This window comes from Sabethes cyaneus, chromosome 2 (assembly GCF_943734655.1).
Source record: "Sabethes cyaneus chromosome 2, idSabCyanKW18_F2, whole genome shotgun sequence".
Taxonomy (NCBI): Eukaryota; Metazoa; Arthropoda; class Insecta; order Diptera; family Culicidae; genus Sabethes; species Sabethes cyaneus.
In genome coordinates this window covers 173,463,202-173,488,549 of record NC_071354.1, presented here as the reverse complement: position 1 = coordinate 173,488,549, position 25,348 = coordinate 173,463,202, and the positions used below count along the sequence as shown (strand labels likewise).

Below are 25,348 nucleotides of genomic sequence, written 5' to 3'. Positions count from 1 at the left end.
AGCGAATACTGGATTACTGGAATACTGGAGGCACTGCCTTCTTCCGAGGAGTTTGGTGCTTCAAACCTCGAAGACGGTTGCGGCAGAATACGGTCGGCCAGCGGTGAGTTCCCTACCGTGAACAACTATTTCAAGCTAATGACACGCGCAAGTTTTACGAGAAGGCGGACCAATCTCGTAAGGGCTACATACCGAAACCTGACATGTATAAGGACGAGGGAAGGAATCGAATCGCAGGTGGAAGCAGTTCTTCGATGAAGACCTTAATGGCGAAATTGCAGAAGGAGGCGAAACGGAAGTTAATCTAGAATTTCCCATGGAAAATAGTAATGTTGCAGCACCTGATCTTCAAGAAATCAAACGAAAAATCGGTTTGCTGAAGACCAGCAAAGCCGTTGATAAGAACCGTCAACCGGCAGAGCTTTATAAACATGGCCGAGAAACACTGGTAACGGGTCTACACTAGATAATTTCCAATATTTGGAAGGAGGAGAAGCTACTGGAGGAATGGATGGAAAGAGTGGTTTGTTCCATCTACAAAAAGAGTGATCGGCTCGACTGCTGCAACTAACGCTGGTAAACGTCGCCTACAAGGTACTCTCCCAGATCCTGTTACGCCGGCTGTCACTGATAGCACAAGGTTTCGTGGGAAACTGTCAGGCGGGTTTCATGGGGCTTGCACCACTACGTACCAAATTTTCACCATCCGACGTATCTTGCGAAAACATCGGATGTACCCACGCATCACATCTTTATTGATTTCAAAGCAGCATACGATTCAGTAGATCGGGATCAGCTATGGCGGATAATGCACGAATCCGGTTTTCCGGATAAACTGACGCAACTGACCAGAGTTACATTGGATCAAGTGATGTGTTTCGAATGCAGCTCGGGGACACTCTCGAGTTCCCTGCAACCTGCATACTGTTCAATATCGCGGTTTTCACCTAGGGTAGCTAGCTCCTAGGCTTTGCAGGGGACTTTGATATCATAGCTAGGAACTTTGCGACACTGGAGGCAATCTACGCCAGACTGAAAGCTGAATTTAGGAGGATTGGGTTAAAAATAAATGCGTCGAAGACCAAATAGATGAAAGGAAGAGGCTCAATAGAGGCAAACGGGCACCTCTCATTTACGGCGACGAACTAAAAATGGTAGATGAATCACGAGCTACAGGTACTGCTTGGATAGATTTCCATCGTACATCTGGCTAAAGTTGGTAGACTACGGTGGGCCGGATACGTCGTAACGATGCCAGACGACAGTGCCACGAAAACAGTTCTCGACGAAAACACATCGGCACCAGAAACAGAGGGGCTCAACGTGCTAGGTGGCTCGACCAGGTCGAAAGTGATTTGCGACTTCAGAGGACTGAGAAATTGTTGACGAGTGACCGTCCGACAAATCTCATAGAGTAAGCACAAATGTAGATGTAAAAGTAACATCTATCGATTGACATAGAGGACTCTTCTGTATAGGCCACTGGAAATTGAATTTGTTCTGAAGACGCAATAATTTTTATCTGAAAAGATAAATGTTACGGTATAACACATTGTCTGTTTGTTATTAGATGGATTAAATCAAGTTTTACATAAATTAAATGACGGAGTGCACTATTAACGTGCGTAACATGCATCCGTGATAAAATTTTTCAAATTTTTCGCCTTTCAACATAATGATTATTTTTCATAATAATTGTTATTCATTCATACAACTTATTTGACACTCAACTCAATGCCATCTGAAAAGATGAATCAAACGCACTATTGAAATTACAAATTGCAATGGATAAACTCATTCCGCTCAGATTCGCAATTATTGATTATACATATGCGCCTATAATTTTTTTTGAATAAAAAATTATATCGAAAATTTTAATTCCTCGAAATTTCATATCACCTGCACCCAATATCCGTTGTTGACCTATCACAAATATCTGCGTTTCGTTTAATGAAATCCTATCATTATACATATTTAATATCTGTTGCTAAAGTGCTGATCTTGACAAAACCGTACCATGATGGCTTATGTCTGCAATACGGGCAAATTTACCAAGGATTGAATAATTCGTCCCAGAAGCATCAACCACTGACGGTAACGAGCGATAAAGTTTTAAGCTGGCCACTGGGAGCCGGTTGCGGTGACGTGCAAGCGCTTAACTGCCAACTACCGTCAACTGCGAATTTCAGAGGTTCTTCACACTGTCGAACGTTGTCATAAAGCGCATATGGGCATGTTCGAGCCTGCAGTATGAAATATAATGTGTCAAAAGGTCTGGTACCTGCAGTGTTTGATAGCCGCCCCGGCATAGGTGTGTGCAGATAATGGACTATAAAATTTATGGCTCCCGTCAAATATGACTAGCGCGCAGTAAATTCGAACACTCGATCCAACTGACCAGCCAGCGTTGTAAGCGCGTCTAAAGCATGGTTATGATTGGAGGTAAAGTGCATGTCCCGGATTAACCACAAAATTCAGGTAAATTTGCGTCTGTGGATTTGGGAGTAAGTTGGGGTAAATTTAATTATGTCGTGTAATTTCTAATTCCACTTACTGTGCTAAGCTAGCCAGCTTTACCCTAGAAGAGTATTTTTTTCGACCAAAACGCCACAATCCGGGAAGTGTGTTTTTGATAAGTGTATACGAGCTATCCGCGATAGAAAGCGATGTAAAGTTTAGTCGTTTGTTGCAGTTATGTAGAGCGAACTGTAATGAAGCAACTGTGAAATGAAAAGCTCCCCCGACCACCAATACCCATTATCGTTCCCATGCCGTCCTTTTTTGCCCAGGGTCTGTTGAAATGGCAACCACCATCGTGCGGGAATGTTTGTACGTGTGGATGTGCGTGTTTGCCGCTGGTTTTTGCTAACTATAACTTCCCAGGAAGTTTGTAAATGCTGAACAGTTGAAGCTTGTACGGTGGCCATTATGGGCGAACGATTAACACGTCGCTGGTAAATACTGATTTATAATAAAGTTTGCTCGTGTGCAGACACCCGTTCCATTCCCCGGGGAAAATGGATGTTCGCTTTTGTCCGGGATGGGTAACACCGCTTCTGATGGTGCTTGTGTATCCTGACATCGTTCGCATTTATTTGGATGTGACATTCTTAGTCTTTGTTGGGAAATAATGATTCCGATTGACAATAGTTCGTAGGAGTAATGGAGAATTGTGCAAAGTTAGGAAACTGAGTGCGAGTCAGAGTGGTTCGTATAGTGTGGATTGTCACACATTTCCTAATAGGAAAGCGTATTACTATCTGGTTCAGGAGAAGCTTCAGAAGGATGATACAAATCAAATACAAACAATACTTGAATAGCATTTGTTAAGGATTTTCTTTCTAGGAGTAATTAATTGTATCAAGAAGTCATCAGTGCATAAATGTTTACAACCTCAATTACTAATGTATAACAACTTCTTATTTACGCTCAACTTTCTTCTGTTATTTCCATTTAATTTATTAAACATATGGAAATGAGACGATAAAATGAAAAAGTTAGGAATATTTACTATATTTCTCGGCTGATTATCACAGGTTGCCGATTCGTAATAGAGTTTTTGTTATCACTACGCTACAGTTATATCGATCCATAAATCATTGAATACACCGATACATAATATGCATATTATGCATTTGCCATCATTATTTATGTGAAACAAAGCAAAGCAGCAAAACGAATCAATTTTGATCCTGGAAACCAATCCCTTAGAACTAAAAAGTCACCATCGTGCGTTTATTTTCCAAAATTGATAAATTGTTTAATTTTCAATTTTACGAAAATTTACATTACATGTATAATACATTGTATATTTAAAAATATGTAAGCTTTGTAGGAACTGTTTTGAAATCACTTGAATTTGCGAAAATACGAACGGAAATTGCAGTGATTTCAGCAACTGGATAACCTCCAGCAGTCCTCGCTGTCAACGCTGGTCTAACAAGCCAATCGTTGCGTACAGCAGTCTCCCGAATAATGCGGTGGGTGGTGGTGTACGCCCATGGCGATTTCTTAGTTGTCCATTAACCAATAAAGTTGATTTTTGGTACATTGTTAGTATGTGGTACAACCTAGCCAACTACCAAAAATCCAGAGATATTGCGATAGGCGTACAGCACCACCCATCGCGTTATTCGGGGGATTCCTGTATTAGAATCTCAAATGATAGATGCTGTAAAAGTCAATAGGATCATAGTATTAGTTACGTCATTGCAGTTTACTTTAACAACTGCCAACGTGGTTTGTCGAATTTAAAAACAAGGGACCAAACAGAAACGGAATGTATAATACCGAGTAATTGCTTTTCATCAGCTGGATATAAATATTCGTTGCGTAATAACTCACGTGACTGCCAACTAAACCCCACTACCAATAATATTGTGGTTTTGGGTGGAAAAAATACAAGCAACAAAGTTGACTGCCGCTCAGCCAGCTCCAAAAATAAATTTACAATGTGACGTTCATTTGATTGAGCACGCATTTAATCAATATTAGATCGAACTTTGAAACTCGAAATGTTTAATACTGCAAACTAATGATACTTGATAAACTAATTAAACTTGATAACTGGCGCTATTAATAAACTTTTCTTTCACTATAATGTACCGTCGATTCGGGCGAAATTGATCAGTCGGGTGAAATTGATCAGCTTGGACTAACGAGTAAAAAACTCTTTATTCTACGTTTATACTGATTCATAAAGCTGAATATGCACCCATCCATATAAAGATTGAGTTACAGGTCAAAGTCACTTGGCTTTCAGCAAGATTGATCTTGTAAATGGCTTGATTTTTTAAAATTTACTATTTTGATCGAATCGCAATTTTCAACATGCCCGATAAAACTCCTTGCTGTTAACACAAATTTCGTTGCAGAAGGAAATTTTGATAGAACTAATTCGATTCTCTAATTATCTGGCTGTGCTTTGATAATTTCCATGAATAAAATTATGCGATAGAAATTGTTTGATTTGATCTTTTACGAAATAAAACGATTGATAACATCATGAACTGAGGCAACATAGATTTCTAGATCGCTATGGGTGCGAAATGGAGCTGCCACCTGCGAAAGTTTATTCTTTCTGTAAAGCAGAATGGAGATTTATAAAAGGGTGCAAAAGACAGACAATACTTTGCACAAATTTTACAAACGCTCCATATGGCAGTTGCATGAGAGTGCAAGAGATCGGTTTGTGCTTACATAGCGAAATGCAACTACACATTCAAAGAGACAGTCAAGCTCCCGTATATGAGGAGAATTAAATTATTTGTTTCACTAGATTGGTGAAGATTGTATACGAAAATCGTACATTTACACATATATACAGCAATGTTTAAACAAAAACAAACGATTACGATGCTAAAATTGGCTTAATATCTTTTCTATCGTTCATATTTATTTAGCAGATGCATCAACCATGCTAATGTAGAGCTGACTGTTTGATTTTTGTGCTAGTTGCTGTACGCGACATTGTTGCCTACATACAGGCAATATCTCGATTACGCCAGATTTTATACTGCACGATAGGTTATTGCTGTCAGAGCGTATGGTTTAATAGCAATATCGTCTTGATTTCTACGTGATCAATTTCACCCGTTATTTGTAAATTTTCAATTTCACGATTACATTAAGTTTTATCTAAAATAAAACTATTTATATAAGATATAGATGATACTGTCGTGTAGCCAGCACTACAGTACTTATTTTAAAATTGAATTATCTTCCTAAATATGTTTCTATTCAAAGATATTTAAAAAATATTCGAAAAAGTGATCAATTTCACCCGAATTCACGGTACAACATCATAATAAATCGGATATAACATATATCTACTCTTAAGCAAGAACACGCAAGAATGTCAAAAACAGTCATTGGAAACTTTTCCGAGCCAATATTTTTTTGTTTTCCTCCAAGAAGTTTTGAAGTGCTCTTCAACATGAAAGACTATTTACATGTACATATATGTCTTGTGATGATATAAAAAATGGTTATGCTAAAATGGCTTGGCTGTGCTGCAGGTTGAGAAATCGAAATTTTTGTCAGGGGGCCGTGCACTAATTACGTAAGGCATAATGGGGGGAGGGGGGTTCCCGCGAGATCTTACAAAATCTTATTTGGGGGAGAGGGGGGTTTAATCATTTCTTACGTAAGATTTTCACACTCGAAAAAATTCATATTTTTAATAGCAACTCATGTTACTTGTTACAAAAATTTTTAAATTGATGAGTTAAGTTGTGAAGTGTCGAAATCCTTCATGCTGCAAGGAAATGCGTAGCAACCTGCTGAGTATTTTAGCTATGCCCACTTAGGGAAACTGCAGTTGCCTTACTTGTTCCAGAGCCATCTGATGTCATCGGTTTATGCTATTATTCCAACATATTTCGTTGCAATTGCCTATTCCAATTCCGCAAGGCAGCCGCAAAATCCCTTATGATATCACGAGAAGCATTTTTGTTTAAAAGTAGCTTATTCAACTAATGTATAGCTGTACCAATGGAACAAGTGCTTGATAAGCTACTATATAACAAAAATGTTTCTTGGGATGTATTGTTCTTCTGTTCCCAAAGATCTTGCCTGCCGCATGTGACCAGAGTGGGGTCGGTATTTTGTGTCAAAGGACACCGCGGATGGTCATTACAGATCCGTACATTAGACGCAACGCTGTACCAATTCCAACTTAAGACCATGTCGCGTGCCATCTAGAAGAGGCAAAGAAGTTCTTTGTACGCTACTTGACGAGGACACGTGTTCAGACGATTTAGAGTGGATCAATGCGAATCAAGTGAACGCTAGTGAATTTCTGAGCATACACCAACATTTATTGTCAACCTCAATGCTGAAATACATTCTGTTTGTGAGTGGGTTATAAAGGGATTTACGACAGATAATTGATATTATTTGTTTTTTTTTATGAATTTGTTTGAACTTTGGTTTTAATGAACTTGTTTGAACTTTATTGACTGTTACAATGTTTTTTCAATGTCTAACTTTGTAAGTAAAACTTGAATTTTGATGTTTCAAAAAATCTTACTAAGATTTTTTACGGGGGGCGGGGGGATAGGCCAAAATCTTACAAAATCTTATATAGGGGGGAGGAGGGGTTCAAAAATGAGGAAAAAGCCCTTACGTAATTATTGCACGGCCCCCAGTCGAAAATTGTTTTTCGACGTTTTATCCATTTTTTATGATTGTAAACTACTATATAAGTAAGTTAAAGACTTTTGAAATATGCGTTGTGCATTTTTATGCTTTATATTGGGCTGACGGTCAAATAAACATTGGCGTCCCTACCGGTCGCTATTGTTTTGTCTTGGCCATCATTTTCCACAGAAACTGGTCTAAATTTAATGCTTGATGATTGAAAAATACCATATGTACAAAAAAAGGATTTTTTTATTATTGTAAAAACGAAAAATGTCTAAACCTGCAGCAACAATTTTTTTTCGAGAATTGTAAGGACTTTCTAAAATCAAATATTTTGCAATTGTTTCTGTACAGACAATAGAAATACCTTGATGTATAACACTCATAATTAGAACATTCTGATAATCGAAAACAAAATCGGTCTCAACCTGCAGCAATCTCCCTCCTCTACTTTTAGTAAAGTTTCACCAATGACAGCATTTGAATGAATAGCCAACATTTTCACTAAATTTATTACCACAACATCGCACATGAAGGTAAGCAAATGGATCTTTTTTTAAGAGCCGTCTTTTAGTACTCGGTCAGCTTTACTGCCGTCGTGTCCGTTCCGTTCGGATGCCTTTTGAATAAAGCGGATCTTTGAGTTTTTATGACTTCCAGTAAAGATTTATTAAATCGGTTACGGTTGACTCTCGTGAGGCGCCTGCTGTTGTAAAACCTAACAGTGTATTTAGCCAGCTGAAGCGCTGGAGAAAAACGGTTTGGATTAACCGTTGACAAACGGGAGCATTGGCTGTTTAATTGCAAATATTGATCAATTTAGAATCAGTTGTTTCTATTATTAATCTAGAATCGGATTTAAAAGCTTCAAAACATCTAAATTTTGTATTCTGGTGAATGATATTTCTAAGAAAAATATTGAAACTTTAGAAAACTGAAAAGAGATATCACGTTTTTAAAGATTTCCAATGTGAACGTTTCACAATTAATTTGAAAACCTTGGACTCACTAAATATAGGGCCCGTTTATGTAAGCAACATCGAGTGTTACTTCGCTCGACTGGTCTGCTTATGGTATTAGGGTTTATTTCTAATTCCCGTCGTAGTAAGTAAAGCCATTCTAATTTTTATCATTTGTTGGATGGATTTAATGAATACTCCAAAAGTTCTTGTGCTGATTTGACTAAAACACACTTACCTTACTTTGAAATCACTGAAAAGCGATTATTAAAGCATATTAATGAAATTACGCAACTGACTTTATTTCTTAAATTCGACGTACCGTTTTAAAATCCGTCCATCAAAATTTTTCATCGTCCGAACTAAAAATCATAACAAAGTTTACGAAGCTAACGCGCATGTATTTGTGTAGGACGGCATGACAAATGTTATTCTGCAAAATTTCTGCAGGTCAGGCAAGTTTTCCTGGCTGTAGAATAACGACAATGCCTTGCGTGAGTTATTTTCATTTATGAATGACGGAAATTAAAACGATTAGACGACATTTTCTTCTTCGTCGCACGAAAAAACGTAGGAAATTTGGCTGGTAGGACTTCTTTAATGATAAAAAGCATTTAAATAGATCTTAGCTCACTTTGATTGATCGCGTATGATAGACAACAAATTAAAATATTAGGGAATAACTAGTTTTGCATTGTGTGTCATAAAAATGCTAATATTTTTAATAATTTGTGTTGCATAGAACGGGAATAGGCAATTACGACGAAGCGGCAACATTCCCTATATAAGCCAAACGCAACACGATTTTGTCGAGTAATTCGACACCGCTAAAAAGCTAGTGACTCAACTGTCAGCAAGTGAGGGAAAAGTAGTTTGTTCAGTTGAGCTGAGTTAAGTTATTGCGTTTTGTTTACCTTCTGCTAAAACTAATGCTTGTCATCAGCCCGGAATAGTTGTTCCAGCTCCTCACGATCTATGTACGCCTTCTGGCGCTTTTCCTCTTCAAGATCGTGGCCAACTCATTCCGCGCATGTCGAAACTTGGCCAAATTCTGGCTCGTGGACATGCTTAGATAGTTTTTTCAAGCTCTTTTTTTACTCTCTATCGCTTATTTGCATTTCGCGTCAAACCAATCATTTCGTGTGCTCGAGGTTTTCTCATCTAGCACCTCGGTTGCGACCTCGTTAACGGACGAGCGTATCATACTCCATCCGTTTTCGAGGGTCGAAGTATCTAGCTCCATAGAGGAAGGCAAAACTTCATCCAGTACGCGTAGTTTTCGGAAACTCGCGGGTTATCTAATTGCCGAATGTTTAATCGAGGAGGGCGGCTTTGTCGCGAGGTATAAACTGTCGATAATTTTAAGCGTACATGTATTGCTGCTTGGTAATAGTCCGAGTCGATATCTGTACCCCGTACGTACGTACGCTTCTTAGTACGTTGGTGATGTTCGAGAAAAACCGACCCTCGATGAGAATATGATCGATTTGGTTCGAGGTTCGTTAGTCAGATGATCTCCAGGTGGCTTTGTGGAGGTGAGGAAAGAAAGTGCTTTTGATCACCAAGTCTCGGGAAGCTGCAAGGTTGATGCATCGCTGGCCGTTATAGTTCGTGTCGGTGTGCAGGCTATAGGACCCGATCACCGGTCTATACATTGCTTCCCTGCCGACCTAGGCGTTCATATCCCCGATGACGATCTTGATGTCCCGTGGTGAGCAGCTGTTGTAAGTTGCCTCCAACTGCGCATAGAATGCTTCCCTCTCGTCGTCGGGTCTACCTCCGTGTGGACAATCCACGTTTATGACGATGTAGTTAAAAAATATTAACTTGAATAATTGTTATAAGGATAGACTTTGAAGGAGACGAAGGAAATGGTAGAAGAAAGTAATGCAACGTAGGGCGAGACATCTTGTGAAGGAGAGGGAGCAGAAAACTGATAAGGGGAGGCTCTTGCTCGGTTCGTAGCTCGTTTCTTTTTACTAAATTGGGAGATCTGCGGGTTGAACTAAGCTATAATGAGAGCCTCTTATAACCGGGCTCGGACCCAGCTTTTCCAAGCTTTAGACCTCCAAAAAGTCAAACGAGAAATCGGTTGAAAACGGTGGAGAAAATGTTGAAAACCAATAAAGCCTCTTGGACCGTAAGGAAAGGACCGCTTACCGGAAGAGCTTAAAAAGACCGAGAAACGCTGACAACGGCTCTCACTAAGTAATTTCAGAAATTGGGAGGTGGCGAAACAACTGGAGAAATGGATGGAAGGAGTGGTGTACCACCAAAAGAGTAATCAGCTCGACTGCTGCAATTATCGCGGCATAACGCTGGTAAATGCCGTCAACAAGGTACTCTCCCAGACCATGTTACGTCGGCTGTCACTGATAGCACAAGGTTTCTTAGGGAATCATCAGGCGAGTTTCATGGGGGCTCGAGCCACTGCGGACCAAATTTTCACAATCCGACAGATCTTGCAGAAATGTTGGTAGTATAACGTGCCGACGCATCGCATCTTTATTGATTTCAAAGCAGCATACGATACTTTTTCTAGGCTTCTAGGCTTTGCAGATGACGTTCATATCATAGCCAGAAACTTTGCGACGACAATCTACGCCAGAGTGAATGCGAAGTCTAGGAGTATTGGGATAAAATAACTGCGTCGAGGACCAAATACATGAAAGGAACAGACTCAAAGGAAACAAACGAGTGGAGGAAATGACTATAACCGAGTTTTTGTTCCGACTACAGAAGCATTATCATATTATGACAAATTCATATCCATGATAAAATAATTATGGATTACCTGCATCATTGGTCAGGTTTCCCTGATGGCTTATGAGGATTGGAAAGTGCAATAAAATTTAAACCTATTGCAATAAACTGTAAACTGAGATGTTCCATTCAGAAAAGTTATCTCCAAAACAATCAGCATATAGGGCACGGGAGGGTATTTTCAGCCCATTAAGCGATGGCATCTATTTTTTCGGCCTATGGCCTAGTTCTAGTGGAAGAACAGGTGGTTTTGATGTTCTTTGAATGAAAAATAGTAAAATATTAGATTACTTACAGTCTTGAGAAAATAGTTATAACATATTAAAATTGTATATCGGCAAAGTATTTTTATTGGCGAAAGAAAAGGCAAATAGGCTGAATTTAGAAACCTGCTGAAAATATCCTTCCGTACCCTATGTACATAAATTTCGTGATGCGCAAAAAAAATGCGCATGCATATTCGACATATTCTTCACAGTAATTAACGTGCCCAAAAAGCATCTTTGAATTACGGTAGCGTGGCGTGATAATCACAGGTGCTTTCCTAATTATACATGAAAAATAAATTACAGAATCAATACATATTACAAACGTTTGAAATAAATAAGCCATCCATAACTCATCTTCCCGGCTGCAGGCATACACGATTGTACAGCAATACGACAAAGCACACATGCTCAAACCACACCACATCCCCATTATCGTTATCGAATTAAATTAAAATAATAATTGTCAACCAATGAAATGTCGCGCTGGCTGGGGTGGCTTCGATCGGTGGAAATGAAAATTAAATTTTCGTCTGTTGTTTTTATTGTCGCGTTTGCTCGTGGGTGTGGGTGTGTGTGTGCGGTCGTGTGATTGAGCGGCGAGGCGCACGTGCCTCGGTTTGCAGGCACACCTGCGGTAAAGTCTTATTTGCTTAACATAATTGCAAAAGAATCGGGCAAAAGAATCGGGCACAATAATCAACATCCACGACACGGCAGTGCGGTGTGCGCTGGCAGCGATAAAAGTACAGAAAGGCAAATTAAACAATAAACACGCGTGTCTGCGCGTTGAACCTGCCGATGGCTGCCCGGGTAGAAATGCATAACGAATATTAATGTAAAAACATTACGGTTACTATGAATTTTACTGTTTACAACACATTATGCTGTAACTTCACTGTACCGTTCTTAGAAAATTTTTCATATTAATGTAAAAACTTTACGATTACAATGAATTTTACTGTTTACAACACTTTATGCTGTAACTTCACTGTACCGTTCTTGGAAATTTTTTCATATAATTCGGCAACAATGCAAATTGTTTCGAAGCAGGAAATAATCTATCTAAGGTCCAATCCTTGGCAGGTTGAGTTATTTGTACACACAAATTGTGTCTAATCCTCCGTCTACTGTAGAAACCGACGAGCCAGAAGTTTAATCTAATTCGTTTTACTGACGGGACGACGGCACTATGCAGGCGCTTGCGACTTACTTGTTCGTCTGTCAACATATTAGCCGCGATTCTTAACGCGGGTGTTCGGGGAAAGACTCCGTTCCTACGGAATAGACCAACCTCGTTGTGTACGTCTTGACATCGAATGAGGTGTCAGGCATATAATTAAGTTTTTATAACGGTAGATTTTACAATTGACAGAGGGAACGATAGAAGACAGTAATGAAACAAAGAGTCGATAGGATCTAAAAGATTGATATAATGCGTTAATAGCAGAGAGCGGAATTTGTTTATGTAGGTGTACTGACCTCTAATACTTCCCTAATACGAGCGATGAATGCGGCTCGAAAATCATAATAGTTCGAAGCCTATCAAATTCATTGTCATAATATCTTTTCAAAAACATGAAATACCGTAATTAATTAGTCGGTTTTATTTTGTTCTAATAATCCGAAAGCCTACAATTTCATTTCCAGAACTCACCTTAAATTTCGTTGTAACTTCGTTGTAAAATAGTGTAAAACTTATAGTGACTGTACCACAAATTTTACTGTTTTTGGTTTTTATTTGTATGGGAAAAAAGCCGAAAAATTTAGTGTTACATCACTTAATCACCCCCTTATTCGCTGTAAAATTGGCGGTTTCCATTAAAATTTACTGTGAAAACAGCGATATTCATGGTAACTTCAGTGTAACTTTTACAAAGATTTTCACTGTTTCAATGTGGTTTTTCGATGTTTTTCAATGTTTGTAACAGTGAAATTTAATGTTTTTTCGCCATACATTTTTATTCGGGTGGGGTTAAGAAAGAGTGGTGTACACGTACACTCACAGCAAAACAATTGCTAAAAATCTCCAGATTGAGTTAGGAACTGCTGCTTGTTAGCGACTGTTGCCTTACTGAGTGATGTACTTTGCTAACTGTGCACAATATTATTTGGCACATCCATTTTCTTGGAAAAGTTACTTTTCGTGCCACCTCGTGCCAAGGTCTGACGTGAAAAGGGTATTGATTTGTACACGCAGAGCACTTGGGTAAATGGCAGTTCAGTCAGTTGCCCATCGTGAGACTGGTGGATATCGAACAAATAGCTTCGATTGGAAAATGTTGGGAAATAAAATCATGGCAGCACTACTATTGGTCAGATAATCTGCCGGTTCAATTAGAGTGACAGCATAAACTTGAATGGCTTCAACAGTATTATTCTTTCTTTGTTATACCTTGTCATTCTTATTCCAGAAATATTTGCAGTTTTGTAAAAAAAACATAAAAGCTACATGGTTAGCAAAAATTTTTTTTCTCAAACAGGAACACGTACCGCAGAAACTTACTCCATCTAAAAGTGTTCTATTCGTTGTTTGAGTTTAGAAAACAGTTATACGCTGTTCCCAGTATACTGAATGAGTCAACTGAATTTAATCGCTATTCGCTTTACTAATCAGTTCACACGTGCCGAACGTTAAATGTGCAAATCCAAATTACCTAAAGTTTCTTTTCAAACTCGTTCTTATCCTCTCTAGCAAAACTTCCTCAGTAGAATTAATTAATTAATCAACAACTTTGCAACAGCGCCGCTTTTAGCTGTTTGATTCCCGTTCCAGAATGTGTTATTGGCTGGTAAACGGCTGAATAATGCGTACCGTCGGTGCCTTGTGCACGTGTAGGCATAAAATAGACCCTACAGTGGTTCATAGCCTCTTATTCAGCAACTCCTATTCCTACCGCCTCGTGGTACCAGCCGGGATACGAGCAACTTTGGTGGAGATCGGGTAACCAACCCCGGTGGAAGCCAGGGTCGTATGCTGACAGGAAAGGAGGGCTCTTTCGAGCTTCGTTGGCCCTCCGGCGAAACAGGGGGTTGGTGTAGCAGGCTTTGCAAGCCGTCACCACGAAAAATATGAAAGCATGGAACGAAGAACAAATATATTCTTACTGGAACAATCGGAATAGACCCACGCGACGAAAAAGGACTATGGATTGGAAACTCGGGACGTGGAACTGCCGATCTCTCAACTTCCAAGGGAGCACTCGAGTGCTCTCCGACGTATTGAAGAGCCGCAAGTTCGACGTCGTAGCGCTGCAGGAGGTGTGCTGGAAGAGCTCAACGGTACGTACGTTCAGAGATGGACATACCATCTACCAGAGCTGCGGCAACACACACGAGCTGGGTACAGCTTTCATAGTGATGGGCGAGATGCGGAAACGGGTGATTGGGTGGTGGCCAATCAATCCTCGAATGTGCAGGTTGAGAATCAAGGGCCGATTCTTCAACATAAGCATCATCAACGTGCACAGCCCTCACCTCAGAAGTACCGATGACGACAAGGATGAATTCTACGCGCAGTTGGAGAGTGAATACGACCGCTGCCCAAAACATGATATCAAGATCGTCATCGGGGATTTCAATGCTCAGGTCGGCCAGGAGGAGGAATACAAACCGGTGATTGGAAGGTTCAGTGCACACCAGCGAACCAATGAAATGGGCCTAAGACTTATCGACTTTGCCGCCTCCAAGAATATGGCCGTACGTAGTACCTTTTTCCAGCACAGAATCCACCATAAGTACACCTGGAGGTCACCAAATCAGACAGAATCACAGATCGACCACGTTTTGATCGACAGTCGGCACTTCTCAGACATTATCGACGTCAGATCCTATCGAAGCGCTAACGTTGACTCGGACCACTACCTAGTGATGGTTAAGATGCGCCCAAGACTCTCCGTTGTGAACAACATTCGGTACCGACGCCAGCCACGGTTAGATCTCGCGCGGCTGAAGCAGCCAGACGTCGCCGCAAACTACGCGCATTCACTCGAAGCTGCACTGCCGGAAGAGGACGAGCTGGACGAAGCCCCTCTCGAGGACTGTTGGAACACTATCAAAACAGCCATCAGCAGTGTAGCGGAGAGCTCCATCGGGCATGTGGCCCGGAATCAGCGGAACGATTGGTTTGACGATGAATGTAGGAGGGTGATGGATGAGGAGAACGCTGCGCGGGCGGCCAAGATGCGCAGTGCCACACGTCAGAACGTGGAAAGACACAAACAGAAGAAGATGCAGCGAAACCAAATCTTTCGGGAAAAAAAGCGCAACCTGGAAGAGCAGGAATATGCGGAGTTGGAGCGGCTGCATCGTTCTCAGGAAACGCGGAAGTTCTACCAGAAACTGAACGGATCCCGCAAAGGCTTTGTGCCGCGAGCCGAAATGTGTCGGGATAAGACTGGCAGTATTCTTACGGACGATCGTGAGGTGACGGATAGGTGGAAGCAGCACTTCGACGAACACCTGAATGGCGCCCAGGCGGAAAACCATGGCGGCGGGGAAAGCGATTTCGACGGTGCAGCAAACGGGGAAGAGGTGCCAGCCCCAACGATAGGCGAAGTTAAGGAGGCCATCATGCAGCTAAAGAACAACAAGTCAGCTGGAAAAGATGGCATCGGAGCGGAGCTTATTAAAATGGGACCAGAAAAGCTGGCCGTTTGTCTACACCGACTAATTGTAAGAATTTGGGATACGGAACAACTACCGGAGGAGTGGAAAGATGGGGTTATCTGCCCGATCTACAAAAAGGGCGACAAGTTGGACTGTGAGAACTATCGAGCGATCACCGTTCTCAATGCCGCTTATAAAGTGCTGTCCCAAATCATTTTCCGCCGTCTATCACCAATTGCGAATAGATTTGTGGGAACTTATCAAGCCGGCTTCGTCGAAGGTCGGTCTACAACGGATCAAATATTTACACTGCGGCAAATCCTCCAAAAGGGCCGTGAATACAGAGTTCCCACGCATCATTTATTCGTTGACTTCAAAGCCGCATATGATACCATCGACCGGAAAGAGCTATGGAAAATCATGGACGAAAACAGCTTCCCCAGGAAGCTCATCAAACTGATTAAATCTACGATGGATGGTACGCAGTGCTGTGTTCGGATTTCGGGTGGATTGTCAAGTTCATTCGAATCACACAGAGGGCTTCGTCAAGGTGATGGTCTTTCATGCCTGCTGTTCAACATAGCGCTACAAGGTGTTATGAACCGAGCGGATATCAACACGCGGGGCACGATATTCAACAAATCTAGTCAATTCGTCTGCTTTGCCGATGACATGGATATTATCGGCAGAACATCTGTGGCGGTGGCTGAACAGTACACCAGACTAAAGCGCGAAGCAGAAAAGATTGGGTTAAAGGTAAATACGTCTAAAACAAAGTACATGCTGGCCAGCGGAACCGAGGCCGAACGACACCGCTTGGGCAGTAGTATATTGATCGACGGCGATGAGTTTGAGGTAGTCGATGAATTTGTCTACCTTGGCTCACTGGTAACGGCGGACAATGATACCAGCCGTGAGATTCGGAGGCGTATTATCAGCGGAAGTCGTGCTTACTATGGGCTCCACAAGCAATTGCGGTCGAGCAGACTAAGTCCCCGTACAAAGTGCACCCTGTACAAGACGCTTATTAGACCGGTTGTTCTCTACGGGCATGAAACATGGACAATGCTCGAGGAGGACCTGCGAGTGCTCGGAGTTTTCGAACGACGAGTGCTAAGAACGATCTTCGGTGGCGTACAGGAGAACGGAGTATGGAGGCGTAGGATGAACCATGAACTCGCACAGCTCTATGGCGAACCCAGTATCCAGAAGGTGGCTAAAGCTGGACGGATACGATGGGCAGGGCATGTTGCAAGAATGCCGGACAACTACCCTGCAAAGATGGTGTTCGCCTCAAATCCGGTAGGATCAAGACGACCAGGAGCGCAGCGAGCAAGATGGTTAGACCAGGTGGAGCGAGATCTGACGGAGAGTACTCGGTGTCCGAGGAATTGGAGAGCGGTAGCCCTCAACCGAGTTACATGGAGAAATTTTGTTCAACAGGCTTTGTCTTAGGACGGCAAGCCACCTAAGTAAGTAAGAATGTGTTATTGAATTAAGCGTATCCAAAACGAAGCTAGGTTAGTAGTACTTACCATATGAGTTGTCGAATTGCCGAAACTTTCTTACGCAGGAACAAAAACGACACTGGCGGCGTTATTCAGCATATTTACCAAACACGTGTTGATTATATTAAGCAAATTGTTTGGAATAATTTTCGATTACTTCCACCAGTGAAAGGAGAAGGAATCTAGAAGAATCAGTATGCACTTTGAAGTCAAAAGTTTTTCTATAAGAGCTTTCGAGCGAATTTTCAAATATAAAAATTATAGTTATCGCATTTCATTTAAAACAGTTGAAAAACAAAAGTTGACTCCAGCATACCCATATTTTTGTTCAATTTTGCATTAATACCTACTATTTATATTAGTTAAGTTAGTTATTATTATTGTTATTTTATTTATTTCTTTATCTGGCCAACCAGGCCTTCATGAATTGGATTGGAATGGGGGAAAATCTCCTTGAGATGATTATACAAAGACCAGGCATAAGGAAACATAAGACCTCCACCATCTTTAATGATCGATACATAATACATGTCTACAAAGCATACAATACATTTTCGATCACACACAATTTAAATTTATGTAGGATAAGGGAGGATATTTTCAGCAGGTTTCTAAATTCAGCCTATTTGCCTTTTCTTTCGCCAATCAAAATACTTTGCCGACATACAATTTTAATATGTTATAACTATTTTCTCAAGACTGTAAGTAACCAAATAGTAGGTTATTCAAAGAACGTCAAAATCACCTGTTCTTCCACTAGAACTAGGACATAGGCCGAAAAAATAGATGCCATCGCTTAATGGGCTGAAAATACCCTCCGTGCCTTACTATTTTCAAATTAATGTGACATTTAATAGAAATCCTACTTACTAGACTAATCTTCTTAACCTATTAACCTAAAAACATCAATGGAAATAGAAAAGTAAATTAAAACTTCTTGAAAACGTCGCACATCGCCCATAGAGGATCGTTTTTGCCGTAATCAATGCGCTGATATTGCAGTCTAAAAAATCCCATGATCCCATGAACGTTTCTAGGTGGAATGTGGATGTCAATTCAGGAGAGAATAAAAGAAGAAGCAATTTCGCCTATCAACAACTTTGTCTAACAAACCTTGCTTGAAAAGCTGTGTATGGGTTCAAAATGGCAGCTGAAGATTCTAGTACCTACGGAACGAACCAGGGAATAATACAATGTTCGTAAACAATATGCATCAGTGAATTCTTTGGCAAGTCTGATAAAAAGCCTCAAATTTCAATTCGCCTTTGGAACAACATGAGAATAGTGAATCCTGAAGAACATTTGATCATCCAGAAAGATACCTGGCTTCTTAACTACCGTTAATATGCTGAATGGTTCTTAAATCGTCAGCATAAATTATACATCGACCTGATGGATGGATGATGGATGGATGATTCCATCTCACAGGCCTTACCGATAATAAGAAAAAGCAATTTTCTCAGAATACACCCATATGTTACATATATTTTTACAAATAAGGTGCGACCAATATGGTGTGATTTCATCCATTCAATTATGTTGACAGAGGCACCAAGGCGCTCGATTTTCGCCAATAGGATGAGGTATTCTACGCGATCTAATGCTGCTTTTATATCTATACCCGAACAGGAACGAAGAGCAAAATAATATAAAAACAATATCAAACTGTGTTATAATGCTATATTTAGTTTTTGAATAGATATGGAGATACATTAATAACACATTTTGCTATTGAGTTGATACTTGAAACAGTGCTTCTAAGATGGGTTTAATAACTGATTTTGTTATCATATCTTATTATGACCTTAAAATGATAATCGATCTATTACATAAATTTTTGTTTATTGATTCAAGAGATTATAGATTACAAATATTTTATAAAATGATTTTTTAATATCTCATATGCTTACTTACTTACTTATTCAGCCGAGAGCCGGGGTGGCTCTTGCCGTATCAAGAATTCCTCTCCATTGTACTCGGTCCTGGGCTACTCGTCGCCAATTCGTTGCGCGTCTCGACACACGCAAGTCGGCTTCAACCTGGTCGAGCCATCTAGCACGTTGAGCCCCTCTATTTCTGGTGCCGGTGGGGTTCTTGAAGAGAACGGATTTCACTACACAGTCGTCCGACATCCTTGCGACGTGGCCGGCCCACCGTAGTCTCCCAACTTTCGCCAGGTATACGATGGGAATCTCTCCAAGCAGTGCCTGTAGCTCGTGGTTCATACGTCTCCGCCACTCTCCACTTTCCGTCTGTACTCCGCCAAAAATAGTCCGCAACACCTTTCGTTCGAAAACGGCAAGTGCACGTATGTCTTCCGTAAGTAAAGTTACTGTCTCAAGTCCGTAGAGGACTACCGGTCTGATTAGCGTTTTGTACATCGTTAGCTTTGTGCGGCGGCGTATGCTCCTTGATCGAAACGTCTTGCGAAGGGAAAAGTAGGCTCGATTTCCAGCTTGAATGCGTCGTTGGATCTCCTTACTCGTATTATTGTCGGCGGTGACCAGAGATCCCAAATATAGGAACTCATCAACCACTTCCAGTTCATCGCCGTCAATAGTCACTGTCCGTGGGAGTTACTATCGTTACTATCTCGGGAGCCTCTTCCTACCATATATTTGGTTTTCAACGCATTAATTTGCAACCCTATCCTCCTAGCCTCCGTTTTTAGTCTGGCGTAGATTACCTCCGCCGTCCCACGGTTTCTAGTAATGATGTCGAAGTCGTCTACAAAGGCTAGGAGTTGGCTACTCTTACTGAAGATCGTTCCCCTCGTTTCAATGCCCGCTCGCCGGATCACACCTTCAATAGCGATATTGAATAACACACAGGACAGTCCATCCCCTTGCCGTAACCCTCTGCGTGATTCGAAAGGGCTTGAGAGTGTCCCAGAAACGCGCACGTAGCACATCACTCGTTCCAGAGTAGCTTTGATCAGCCGCGTCAGTTTGTCCGGAAAACCGTACTCGTGCATTATCTGCCATAGCTGTTCGCGTTCAACTGTATCGTATGCTGCTCTGAAATCCACGAAAATATGATGCGTGGGCACGTTGTACTCTTGACATTTCTGAAGGATTTGTCGGAGAGTAAAAATTTGATCCGTAGTAGCACGGGCCCCCATAAAGCCCGCCTGATACTGCCCTACGAATTCTCTTGCTATTGGGGATAGACGACGCAACAAAATCTGGGAGAGCACCTTGTAGGCGGCGTTGACCAGCGTAATGCCGCGGTAGTTACAGCAGTCTAGCCGGTCGCCCTTTTTGTAGATGGGACAGACTACGCCTTCCATCCACTCCTCCGGTAGTTTCTCTTCCTCCCAAATCCTTGAAATTAGCCAGTGAAGTGCCGTTACTAGCGGTTCTTGGCCATTTTTGAAGAGTTCTGCCGGGAGTCGATCCTTCCCGGCGGATCTATTATTCTTCAGCAGACCGATTTCTCGTCGAATCTCTTCGAGATCGGGAGCCGGTACGCTGTTGTCGTTTGTAGATACTCCGAGGTTAACTTCCATTGCGTCTCCTTCTGTTATATCGCCGTTGAGGTGTTCATCGAAGAACTGCTTCCACCTGTCGACCACCTCGCGCTCGTTTGTGATAAGATCCCCTCTCTCGTCCCTACACATGTCAGGATTTGGTGTGTGGGCCTTGCGAGTTTGGTTCACCTTCTCGTAAAATTTGCGGGTATCATTAGCCCGGAATAGTTGTTCAAGCTCCTCACGATCTCTGTCCTCCTTCTGGCGCTTTTTCCTTCTCAGGATCGTGGTCAACTCATTCCTCGCTCGTCGATACTTGGCCAAATTTTCTCTCGTGGATATGCTCAGATAGTTTTCCCAAGCTCTTTTTTTCCTCTCTATCGCTTGTTGGCATTCCCCGTCAAACCAATCATTTCGTGCACTCGAGGTTTCCACACCTAGCACCGCAGTTGTGGCCTCGTTGACGGCCGAGCGTATCCTACTCCATCCGTTTTCGAGGGTCGAAGCATCTAGCTCCACAGAAGAAGGCAGAGCTTCATCCAGTACGCGCGCGTAGTTTTCGGCAGTTCGCGGGTTGTCTAGTTGCCGAATGTTTAGCCGAGGAGGGCGACTTTGTCGCGAGGTATAAACCGTCGATAGTTTTGAGCGCACATGTACTGCTACTAGGTAGTGGTCCGAGTCAATATCCGCACTCCGTAGGGAGCGTAAGTTGGTGATATTCGAGAAAAACCAGCCATCGATGAGAATATGGTCGATTTGGTTCGAGGTTCGTTGGTGAGGTGATCTCCAGGTGGCCTTGTGGATATCTTTGTGAGGAAAGAAAGTGCTTTTGATCACCAAGCCTCGGGAAGCCGCAAAACTGATGCATGCCTGGGTCAGTAACTGAATAAAACTATTTTTTACGGAGCACATAGGGCGTTCGCACAGTTTATTAGCACTATCGATGGGATTCCATCAAGCTTAGTTTTTGTTGAACACTTCAATTTCTTCAGTGCAGTAAAAATTTCTTCGTCCGAAAAGCGGTTGTTTCTAAAAACACATAGTACGAAATGTAACAGACGACATATTTCATCTGAGTCGTATTAGCTGAATCAGTTGAACATACACTCGAAAGGTGTTTAGCAAAAAGATTGCAGATGTCACTCCGTGTGTTGGAAGTTTTGTCTGCTAGAAACATACCCTTTTTTACTTGTATCTGACTCTGTATGCGGTCAAAACGTAAACACTTCTCGGAGAGTGAGGAAGTGTCTGATGCGAAGAATGATAAATTGGATGAACTGGAAAATTTCGGTATATAGGTCAACAGGTCCGTCAACAGACGGCCTGTTTCTGTCGTACGCATGGTGAGGGTCCACTAAGGGCAACATATTTTGCATTGTTAACCGTATAATAGACCCTCACTTGTTGAAAATGTCGATTTTAAGGCATAAATTAAATGCAGCTAAAATTTTGTAAGCTGAAATGTATATTAAGTTTAGTACTTTTTATATCATGCCATATATTCAAGAGCAACATGTGAAAAGGGCCTATGTGCAAATGAGAGATTCTCTTCGTGTCTCCTCTCTTCCGCTTATCACGGCGATGCAAATGCACTTGAATGGATTAATTCTGCATGAAACTGTTGCTGGCGTTATTTGCTAGCTATTGGTAATGAAAAATTGCATTGGAATGCATTCATGTCGTCGTGGTAAACGCAAGAGAGGAGACATAAAGAGAATCCCTTTTATTATCTTTAGAAATAAGAAATTCAAGCTGACAAGCCGAAATTGTACCCGGGGCATTGTACATCGTTATAGGCAGGCTTCGTTTTCGGTTTTTTGCTCAGTAGATGCTCATTAGACTACAGCGCCTCAACGAAACGGAATTCGAAAAAGTAGTGTAAGGAGCAATTGTAGAGTTTATTATTATCTACAATATTGTTGAAGAAATTATAGCTTTATCTTTTGTATTTACGGCGTTATTGGTACTACAGTACTCATACATACGCATACAGTTTTACCGCTGGTAGTATTTTTTATCTGTCAGCCCATGGACATAACTACTGATCTGCTGACCGTGTTTGTCTTTCTTAGTGTAGTTTTTTAGTAGGTAGAAACCTTTCAAAACAGTTCATTTATGAATTGCAGCGCTGAATGATTGCTCGACTAACCTGTCAGTCAATTTCCTCGCTCTCGACTGATATTTTAGATCTCAAAGTTTAGCTTCTTAAACCAACGGGTTTTTAAAACCAACCAGAACTTGGCGGAAGGAAATTAATTTAAACTTCGGAGCAATGTTTACGTTTATTATAATTTCGTTTGCCGTTGTCGGCAGTTCAAAATGAATTAATAATTCACATTTGATTTCACTATTGTTATCCCGGCGTGTCTCTAATAAATAAACCAACCAATCAACTATTGTTATTCACGGTTGTCGAGAATGAATGAATGTAGAGAACAACACGAACATGAACGCAAGTGATTCGCTCGTATCGTTGGTTTCTGGTTGGCAATGCCGAGTTCATTTCATCTCTACCTAGGACAGGATGTGACACGTTGTATCGCAAAAGAGCCAATTTGCTGTCAAAAAAGAACCAGCTTCCTGATTGGCTGATTTCATGCGTGCAACTGTAGAAACAAAAATTCACAAGGGAAGCGCAAAAGTGTTGCTGGAAACCACCGCAAACCCTGAAACAATCAAGTTTTTTACGTTACTAGGTTTTATCATGGCGTGTTAACATAAAACAAACTAAATCGAAATTTAAGTATTATTGCATCAGAATGGATCTATTTTTGTGTAATTAGTGATCAACTAGGACAAGTGGCTTCTATCATAAACGGCAGCTGCATTCTTGGAAGCACTTTTCGCTTGCCGTAGTAAAAAAGGGAATCGCCAAAACAAAAACAAGAAGAAGAAGAAGAAGTCACATGTCATGTCCTGTCCTAGATCTGTACTAGAAACAGCAAAGAATGAGCAGTATACTGCATCAATTCAGGCGTATTGCATAAATTTAAAATGAGATTTCTAAGCACTGAAACTGTTATAGAGTAGGAAGGGGTGTAAGTGCGATGTTTGAAGTTGTCATCAATTTTCGTGAGATAGAAAGAAGGACTACAACATAATATATTTTTTAGTGATGCAGTAACTGAATGACTTCACATTCAACTAGTGTTTTGCAAAATAAATTCTTCTTTCTTCTGATCAAGTGCCGAATCGCACTTTTACCCCACTAGCGGGGTAATACCGCGGGTCAAAAGTGCGAAGCTCGAATCCATGAAATTGACACAACAGTAGCTAACAAAACTATATTATCTTCAATCTGCGTTATGTTTTGGTAAGGAATATTCTAGGAATATTAAGGAATTTCCCCCTTTCCTATTTTGCGCTTGTGTTGCAGGCTACGTTAGATCGAAACTTTTTTAAACGTTTGTTTTTTGTTTCATCAGCGGAAAAACATTGTTTTCCTTCGGTCAACATCTGTAGAGCACACAGTTTTTTGCAGATCTTTCATTTCTAGTATCTGTAATATAGTACCTAAAGCTGTATATAATTAGCTGTACATTTTTGCCTCGTCCATGAATCGCACTTTTGCCCCGTCCGTGAATCGAACTTTTACCCCGCTAGGCGCTTGACGGGGTTAGATTAAATTACGGAAAAGCGAAATAAACATTTGCACATAACTCAGCAACTATGCTTCGTAAGCAACCAAAGTTTATGGTAGATTCAAGCTATCAAAGTAGTCCCCCCTGCATCCCAATGTAGTCAATTTACTCGGAATCTGCACCGATAAATCATTGAATCGCACTTTTATCCGCATCGTACTTTTACCCCTCCTTACTCTATAGGGTACTTTTAAACTTCAAGAGAGGTGATCCATCCTCAGTGGATAGACAACTGGCATTTTCTGATACTATTATAGCCTAGATAGTGTTGATATACTTTTCGATGCTAGATTGGCATTCGTTGATTGCTGTCCTTGAGTACAACTCAGGCAGCTGCTGAATTCCGCACTACATTTTCTTACAGGGTGGTTCAGCACTATTGTTAGTTCGATTTTGGGCGTCTCAGCGTATTTTTCATCTAAAGTACACTGTACTGTCATCAAACTATTAAACGTCGTTTTGAAGTTCATACGGTATTAGTTGAGTTATTTAGTATGTATCAAACGCAAATTTAAAATAATTAATTAAATTGATCTGCGTTATTCTGGTTGTAAATCTTTGTTTCCGTCGAAAACGTATATTTGCAATAAAACTTTCTCAACCAGTAAAATGATCGCATATATGCAGTAAAGTTGCCTGACATTCCAGAGGGTAATTTAGCTAATCAAATAATATGTTTTAATATGTTCGAAACGAAATAATTTCATTAACTAGGGTAGATGCTCCAGTAGTTATTGAGTACTGGAGCTTCTACCTTGTATACAAAATTGGCACTGTTTCAAAACCGCCATCTCAACAGACCACGAAAAAGTTTTATGAGAAAATTTGTTAATAAGTATAATATATTTAAACGTAATGAAGCTTATTTTATCTGATCCAAACTTTTGATAAGTTTCCATGAACCAAGAACCAGAGCAATTCAATTTATAAATTATTGAGCCCTGCTCCGTCCATTTTTCCACCAGACTCCCAGCTCATTTTCCCCCAACGA

The 25,348-nt window shown here is 40.9% G+C and overlaps 1 protein-coding gene across 4 annotated transcripts in view; it reads left to right on the top strand.

Annotated features, from left to right (window-relative positions):
- The window catches only part of LOC128733674 (uncharacterized), a 174,246-nt gene that overhangs the window by 29,644 nt on the left and 119,254 nt on the right, over positions 1-25,348 (top strand). Inside the window, exon 1 of one of the 4 annotated variants that reach the window (XM_053827424.1) lies at positions 16,801-17,211. The exons of the other annotated variants lie outside the window; for them this stretch is intronic. The gene's annotated coding sequence lies outside the window, so the exon portion shown is untranslated. Of the gene's footprint in view, positions 1-16,800; positions 17,212-25,348 lie in introns of those variants that run through there. 4 annotated transcript variants of the gene reach the window in all.